Raw genomic sequence first — 8,968 nt, 5'->3', positions numbered from 1 at the left:
ATGCTTTCTCATGTTGGACCAAATTGGGGTTTGGGCGGATATAGTGACATATAATCCTCCCAATACTTTGATTTGGAAATGCATGTGGTATAATCAGTGACCACACTTCATCTCTTCCCATGAGCAATTAAATCAAGGAATTGGGCAATTGTTCAAGCTCAGAGAGATTGGATTACCGAGGAATTGGGATCCAATCACTTAAGATTGCCAAGGAGATCAATGAATGCATTGATTGAGGAAGAGATGAGAATGAACTTAATCCGTAGAATGCAACATCTCTTGAACCCAATGATTACCCCATTTCTGATCTTATCCATTCTCTTTACTTTCTGCCATTTATTTTCATGTTCATTACCCAAAATCCCCATTTAAGATTCTGCACTTTATTTTCTATTATTTACTTTCCAGCCATTTAAATTTCTGTAAGTTCTCAATCTAATTTCTGTTTAGCTCAACTAGCATATTCTTCTAACTAAAGTTGCTTGACCAATCAATCCTTGTGGGATTCGACCTTACTCTATTGTGAGTTTTACTTGACAAAAATTCGGTATACTTGCCGAAAGGAAATTTGTTGAGAGATAAGTTTTCATGCATCAAGTTTATGGCGCCGTTGCTGGGGATTGATTTTGAATCAACAATGATTAAGTTTGAAGATCACTAGATTGAGCATTTTTCTTTTTGTGTATTTGATTCAGTCAATTTCTTTTAGTTTGTTTTAATTTCTTCCTTACCCCCTTCACCCTATTTATTTTTCGTTCTTTCTTTCCTTGATAATTACAATCCTGCTCACTAACCCACTAACTATTTGATAAATTGCATTACTCACACTAACAATTACTCTAACAAGAATAGTTTCTTCATTTTATCTCCTGTTGTGCAATCTATCTGTTGTATGACAGGGAGAAGAGAAGGAGTTTCAACATCCTTCGATTCAGAATCTGAAAGGACCCTTTGGAGACTAAGAAGGGAAGCAAGAGGAAAAAGAATTATTGGTGCTAAGGAAGAAGAGGAAGAGTACTTTGAACCCAACATGGAAGAGAATTTGGAGAACACTCATGAAGAAGAAGCTCACAACCATGCTAGAGAAGGCCATGCAAATCGTGCTGGGCAAGAAAGGAGAGTTCTAGGCTCCTATATAAATCCTAATCCAGGAAACTTTGGAAGTAGCATTCAGAAGCCCACCATACATGCCAACAATTTCGAACTAAAATCCCAGCTCATCACTCTTGTTCAAAACAATTGTTCATTTGGAGGATGTGCTCAAGAAGATCCCAATCAACATCTAACCACCTTCCTGAGAATTTGTGATACTGTGAAGGTTGCTCTTGTTCCCTTTTTCACTCAGGGACAAGGCATCCAAATGGCTTGAATCCATCCCAAAGGAGAGCTTAACAAATTGGGAAGATGTGTTGAACAATTTTTTGGCAAGATTTTACCCTCCTCAAAGGATCAACAGGTTGAGAACTGAGGTGCAAACTTTATGAAGCATGGGAGAGGTTCAAAGACCTAACAAGAAGATGCCCACCAGATATGTTCAATGAATGGGTTCAACTTCACATCTTCTATGAAGGACTTTCATATGAGTCAAAGAAGGCTGTGGATCATTCATCAGGAGGGTCTCTAAATAAGAAGAAAACCATTGAAGAAGCTATAGATGTCATTGAGACAGTTGCTGAGAATGACTACTTCTATGCCTCCGAAAGAAATAACACCAGAGGAGTAATGAGCTGAACCACATGGATGCATTGTTAGCTCAAAATAAGATGATCACCAAGCAGCTAGCAGATCTTACCAAAAAGGTGGAGGAGAACCAAGTTGCAGCAGCCATCACCTCATCGTCAGCAAAAAGAAGGAGTAAACATAGGAGAAGAAGGTGACTGGGAGCAAGCCAACTATGTTGGAAACTCACCTAGACAAGTCCATGATCTATACTCCAAAACCTACAACTCTTGATGGAGAAATCACCCTAACTTTGGATGGGGAAACCAACAAGACCAAGGGCAAGATCAGAGATGCCACAACCTCAACTCCAACAACAATGCAACTCATTAACACACCTCACAGAAATCCTACCAACATCCATTTAACCACCCTTCTCAACCACCTAATCTCAACCCACCATCATTAACAGATGATAGGCTCTCAAAGATTGAGGCTCTACTTGAAAACTTATGCAGAGAAGTCCAAGACAACAAAATGTTTAAGGAAGAAGTGCGATCCAATATCAAGAACCAAGGAGAAAACATCAAGAGATTGGAGTTCCAAGTAGGGTATCTATCTCAACAAATTCCCAAACCCACTGATGGATTCCCCAGTGATACAGAGAAGAATCCAAGAGGAGAAACAAAAAAAGTGAGATGGGAAGAATGCAAAATGATAACCACAAGTGATGAGGGGAGTATGAATGGAGTAGAACACCTCCAAAATAATCAAAAGGAAAGCCAGGAGGAAGGAAGCTATACAACTCAACCTACATCCAAGGAAGAGCTAAAGAAGAAGGAGGTATTGAACCCATACGCACCTTTTCCCCACAGGCTTAAAGGTGGTGTAGCAGGGAGAATGTATTCAAGGTTCCTTGATATATTTGCATCTCTTGATGTAAATATACCATTCATTAAAGCCCTCCAGCAAATGCCTTTCTACATCAAGTATATAAAGGAGCTACTAGCTAGAAAAAGTCCATTGAAGGGTGGACAAACAATAAAGATGAATAGGGATTACAGTGCTTTCATTCAACCAGGGCCACCAACAAAGAAGGATGATCCAGGGAGTTTCCACATTCCTTGTGCCATATGAGAAACAATGATTGACAAAGGGCTTTGTGACTTGGGAGAAAGCATCAACTTAATGCCTCTCTCCCTCATGAAGAAGCTCCAAATCAATGAACTAACTCCTACTGATGTAATTATCAGATTGGCTGACAAAACTCAAAAACAAGCAATAGGAGTGGTTGAAAATGTGCTGGTGAAGGTCGGGAGCTACTATCTTCCCGCAGATTTTGTTGTTCTGGAAATGGATGAGAATCCTATTTACTACATCATTCTGGGAAGACCATTCCTAGCCACAGCTAGAGCACTCATAGATGTAGAGCGAGGAGAGCTAGTACTGAGAATACATGATGAGCAGCTCACTTTAAATGTTTTCAACCTCTCACAAGAAGCAAGTCAAGAAAACAAAAAATCAAGAGAAGAGCAGAATGTAGCACTGATGCAAGAAACAAGCAGTGAAGCACAAACAACACAACTGGAAATCCCATGGGTTGGAAAGCCACATATTCAAGAAGAACCACATTCAAGGGTGATCCAAAGGGAACCAGAACCACCTGAGTCATGCAGAGTCAACAACAAGGATCCCTTAGAGAAAGAATCTATAGAAAGCAAGAGAGCATCAAGAGATACAAAGAAGAAAGTACCCAGAAGATGGAGAAACAAGAAGACCCCTACAGAGGATTTCTCCCTAGGAGATGAACTTTTCAACAAATCCACTGGAGACAAACACTACTTGGGCAGCATGGTGGAGACCCCCAAACAGAAGTATAACCTCAACTAAGGAAAGAATCATCGAGCTAGCGACGCTAAAAAAGTGATTTGTTGGGAGGCAACCCAACCTGAGGTAATTCTCTTTTCATAAGTCTTTCAATAAAAATTTCAAGTTGGATTATCTATAGTGTGAGGAGCTAAGTTTGGTGTACACACCAAAAACAATTCAAGGATGAATATAGGGCTTTAAGTTTGGTGTTCCACCAAAACTCCAGCTGAAGAGTGCATTGCAACCCTTAGTGATGAAGCATTTCCTCTAGCAATTAGAGAACTTACTTGACAGAGGCTTAACCTCTAAGATATAGATTATCTTTTTAGCTCATGGTTATTTCTTAATAAAAAGTGCTTATAGTTGTTTCTTAATAAAAAGCACACAAGGTTCTTACATGCATCCAATTTGTCAAGTAAGCAAAGAACTAAGTTTGGTGTTCACACACCAAGTTAAGTTCTGAAGCTCACAAGCACACATGCATGCTAACCCTCTTCCAAGTGCTTGGAGAACAAGCAACTTTCAATAGTGTTGCAGGAATTCAATCAATCTCAGGGAATGAGCATACCCCATCATCCAAGGAAACAGACAGGGATGCAAATATTAGGACGAGAATACCAAGGAAGATATCATGAGGTTGTTTCAAACCATCTCGAACAGCAAAACTCTAAGTGAAAAATGATTGAATAGAACCTGCATCTTTTACTTGTTCCTCTTTATTCACATCTAAATGTGCTAGCTTAATGTCTTGAGTGTTCACTTTCATCTTTCTTACTTGTATGCTTGTCTCTTTAAGTTAATCAAAAAGAAAATGTTATGAAAAAAACAAGAGTGGAGTTATTTTATGAAGTGCATTCTGAATGTTTGTGGTAGGATGATTAGTAAGCTAAGTTGGTTCACCAAATAAGGAAAGAAAGAAACTATCTATCCTGAGTCCTATGTTTGAGACACACCCTTTGAGACTAACTAAAGAATAAGATCCCAATAAGAAAAGAGGAAGAGCAATAAAAGTGAAAAAGAAAGAAACACAATAAGAAACAATGCTAAGCACCAAGGGTTTCAAAATTGAGGCATGTGTCTGTGGTGTTTATGTACAAGGGATATACTTGGATGAATAAGCTCTTAGGGGTGCCTTATCACTTGGTAACTTGGATTAACTAATCCGGGATTATCAGCTGAAAGTCCACTATCAAGAGTAACCTTTGCTACTTGTACCAAGGATCTGCTTGGATTACTAAGCTCTCAGGGGTGCTTTATCACCTGGTAAGTTGGGTTAGCTAACCCGAGATTATCAGCTGAAAGTCCACTATTAAGAGCAATCTTTGCTACAGAACATTTAGTAGCCCAAAGAGGTGTTGGACACCAAGACCTCAAGGAAAGAAAATAAACAAACCATGTGCCTGTGGTGTGTATGTATGGGAAAGAGACTTGAGGAAGTAAGTCCTTAGTGGTGCCTTAACACCTAGCACCTTAAACCAACTGGTTTGGGAGTGTTGGCTGAAAGCTTATCATAAAGAGTCGCCCTCTTACAAAGCACTTAGCAAAAAGAAAAATAAACTTTGAAAAAAATAAGGAAGGATCAATAAGAAAGAAATCTCAAAGGATGCAATCAAGAAAGTGACCAAGGAGTTGATAAAGGCTTGAAACCTAAAGGGGAGGAACTTAAGTTGCTATGCATGAAACCCCATAAACCAAGAATTCTACTTCTATTTTATCTTCTTGCTCTTTCATTTCATTCTTCTTATGCTTCAGTACTTGCTTAGGGACAACCAAGCTTTAAGTTTGGTGTTGTGATGCCAGGGCATCTAAGGCCAGTTTCACTGACCTTTTCTTTACTTTTTTAGGGTAGTTTCATGCATTTTCTTAATGAATAAGATAAGTTTTGGATGAAAATACACTCACACCTTGATTCAAGCAACTAGTGTCAACTTTGCATGATTTCATGAGAATTTTGCTAGAATTTCATGATAAATTGATGATGCATAATCTCATGACTTTGGCTAGAGCTTTGATGCACTTTAATTGTTTGATTCTAGGGCAAAGGAAGCAAGGAAGAACCACGTTAATATTCACGTTAACCTAGTTAACGTGAACACTAACGTGGAATGGTAAAAAGCTTACAATGTTAATGAGAAAAGTGATCACCAATAACACCTGCAAAGCCATCCATAGCTCACGTTACTTGCCACGTTAACTAAGTTAACGTGGTAGTTAACGTAGAAGCAAAAGGGAACTTCAACGTTAAAAGAAAACATGAACACCACTAACGTTGGAGAACTTGGCAATGATCCACGTTAAGAGTCACGTTAACTTAGTCAACGTGAACTCTAACGTGGAAGAGGAAAACAAAAGCCAACGTTAGTGACACCCACTTTTGTCACTAACGTTGGACCAACTAGCATTGCCTACGTTAACTTTCACGTTAAGACCATTAACGTGAAAGTTAACGTGGAGTTGAAATCAAAGAGCCAACGTTAGTGACACTTACTTTTGTCACTAACATTGGAAGATGGCATCACTACTACGTTAAGAGCCACGTTAACTTAGTTAACATGGGTTCTAATGTAGAGAATTTGGGCATTTGGAGCATTAGTGACAAAGGTAAGTGTCACTAACGCTCTCGAAGGTGAGACACACCCACGTTAAGAGTCACGTTAGCTACACTAACGTGAACTCTAACGTAGGAACAAAAGGCACCAAGCAACATTAATGGGAAAAGTGATTCCCAATAACGTTTGCGAAGGGGGTATAAGCCAACGTTATTGGGAAAAGTGAGTCCCAATAACGTTGGCCAAAAATTGAGAAGGCAACGTTAGTGGTCACGTTAAGACCACTAACGTTGAAGTTAACGTGGGTACATAAGGGTGGAACATTAGTAGAAAAAGTGAATGCCACTAACGTTCTCGAACCCACAATGGCACTCAACGTTAATCTCACTAAATACCTGATGAGCGGATAATTTGTACGCTTTTTGGCATTGTTTTTAGTATGTTTTTAGTATGATCTAGTTAGTTTTTAGTATATTTTTATTAGTTTTTAGTTAAAATTCACTTTTCTGGACTTTACTAGGAGTTTGTGTGTTTTTCTGTGATTTCAGGTATTTTCTGGCTGAAATTGTACTATGAGTTTGTGTGTTTTTCTGTGATTTCAGGTATTTTCTGGCTGAAATTGAGGGACCTGAGCAAAAATCTGATTCAGAGACTGAAAAGGACTGCAGATGCTGTTGGATTCTGACCTCCTTGCACTCGAAGTGGATTTTCTGGAGCTACAGAAGCCCAATTGGCGCGCTCTCAATGGCTTTGAAAAGTAGACATCCTGGGCTTTCCAGCAATATATGATAGTCCATACTTTGCCCAAGATTTGATGGCCCAAACCGGCGTTCAAAGTCACCCTCAGAATTCCCAGCGTTAAACGCCGGAACTGGCACGAGGATGGGAGTTAAACGCCCAAACTGGCACTAAAGTTGGCGTTTAACTCCAAGAAGAGTCTCTACACGAAAAATGCTTCAATGCTCAACCCAAGCACACACCAAGTGGGCCCGGAAGTGGATTTTTATGTCATTTACTCATCTCTGTAAACCCTAGGCTACTAGTTCTCTATATATAGGACCTTTTACTATTGTATTTTCATCTTTTGATCACTTTAGATCTTAGGATCAATCTTGGTTCTTCTGGTTCCCTCTCTGGGGCCGAAGCCAATGATCACACTATCACTTATGTATTTTTAATGGTGGAGTTTCTACACACCATAGATTAAGGTGTGGAGCTCTGTTGTACCTCGAGTATTAATGCAATTACTATTGTTCTTCTATTCAATTCCGCTTGTTCTTGTTCTAAGATATCACTTGTTCTTCAACTTGATGAATATGATGATCCGTGAAACTCATCATCATTCTCACCTATGAACGTGTGCCTGACAACCACCTCCGTTCTACCTTAGATTGGGTGGATATCTCTTGGATTCTTTAACCGGAATCTTCGTGGTATAAGCTAGAACTGATGGCGGCATTCAAGAGAATCCAGAAGGTCTAACATCTTCATACGCTTATCTGAAGCTCTCACCAATGAAATACATAAGTATCTCTATCTTTATCTTTATGTTTTATTCGTATATCACCCATACCCATTTGAGTCTGCCTGACTAAGATTTACAAGGTGACCATAGCTTGCTTCATACCAACAATCTCTGTGGGATCGACCCTTACTCGCGTAAGGTTTATTACTTGGACGACCCAGTACACTTGCTGGTTAGTTGTGCGAAGTTGTGTTTATGCCATGGTATTGAACACCAAGTTTTTGGATTCATTACCGGGGATTATTTGATTTGTGAAAAGTATTGATCACAATTTCGTGCACCAAGTTTTTGGCGCCGTTGTCGGGGATTGTTGAGTTTGGACAACTGACGGTTCATCTTGTTGCTTAGATTAGGTATTTTCTTTTAGAATTCTTAAGAATGAATTCTAGTGTTTCATGATGATCTGTTGAAGTCTGGCTGGTTGAGAAGCCATGTCTAATCTCATTGGACCAAGGTTTCAACTGATCATCACAAGAGCTTGTTGATCTCTATCAATCTTGCTATTGGAGCAATGATCTGCTAAGGCTTGGCTGGCCATTGGCCATTGCTGTTGGAGCAGTGATCTGCTAAGGCTTGGCTGGCCATTGGCCATGTCTAGTGTTTTGGACCGAAGCTTTCTTTGAAAGCTTGGCTGGCTATGAAGCCATGTCTAATTCCTGGACCGGAGTCTTAGACTAAACATTGCATGTCTAAATCCAAAAATTTCTTGTTTAAGTTTAGAGTCTCATTTTAAGTTTGGTGTCAATTGCATGCATTCATTCATGTGTCTTAAGGATCTTCAAGTAATTCTTGATGATTTCTTACTCTAATCTTTGAATTCTCTTGACTTGAGTGTTTTATGTGCCTCATATGCATTCTCATTTTGTTAGTGTCAGTAGTATACAAACTGCTAAGTTTGGTGTCTTGCATGCATTGTTATTTGATTTTAGTTGCATTTTGATTATTCCTCATTATAAAAAATCCAAAAATATTTTTTATTTGTGTCTTTTCAAGTCAATAATACAGAGAATTGAAGATTCAGAACATACAGCAGAGGAATTACACAGAAAAAGCTGGGTGTTCAAAACGCCCAGTGAAGAAAGGCAAACTGGCGTTTAAACGCCAGCCAGGGTGCCTGGCTGGGCGTTTAACGCCCAAAAGGGTAGTAGTTTGGGCGTTAAATGCCAGAATGTGCACCATTCTGGGCGTTTAACGCCAGGATGGCACAAGAAGGAAGATTTTGTTTTCAAATCAAATTTTTTTGAAGTTTTCCTTTTCTTACCCATACTTTTCTACAAAAACATATTTCAATCTCTCATCATTCACTTTCAAATTTTCAAAAATCTAAAATCATTCTTCAAATCTCTCAAATCATTCCCAAATTTTG

The sequence above is a fragment of the Arachis duranensis genome, chromosome 1 (assembly GCF_000817695.3).
Source record: "Arachis duranensis cultivar V14167 chromosome 1, aradu.V14167.gnm2.J7QH, whole genome shotgun sequence".
Lineage (NCBI taxonomy): Eukaryota > Viridiplantae > Streptophyta > Magnoliopsida > Fabales > Fabaceae > Arachis > Arachis duranensis.
This window is presented reverse-complemented; position numbering follows the sequence as displayed.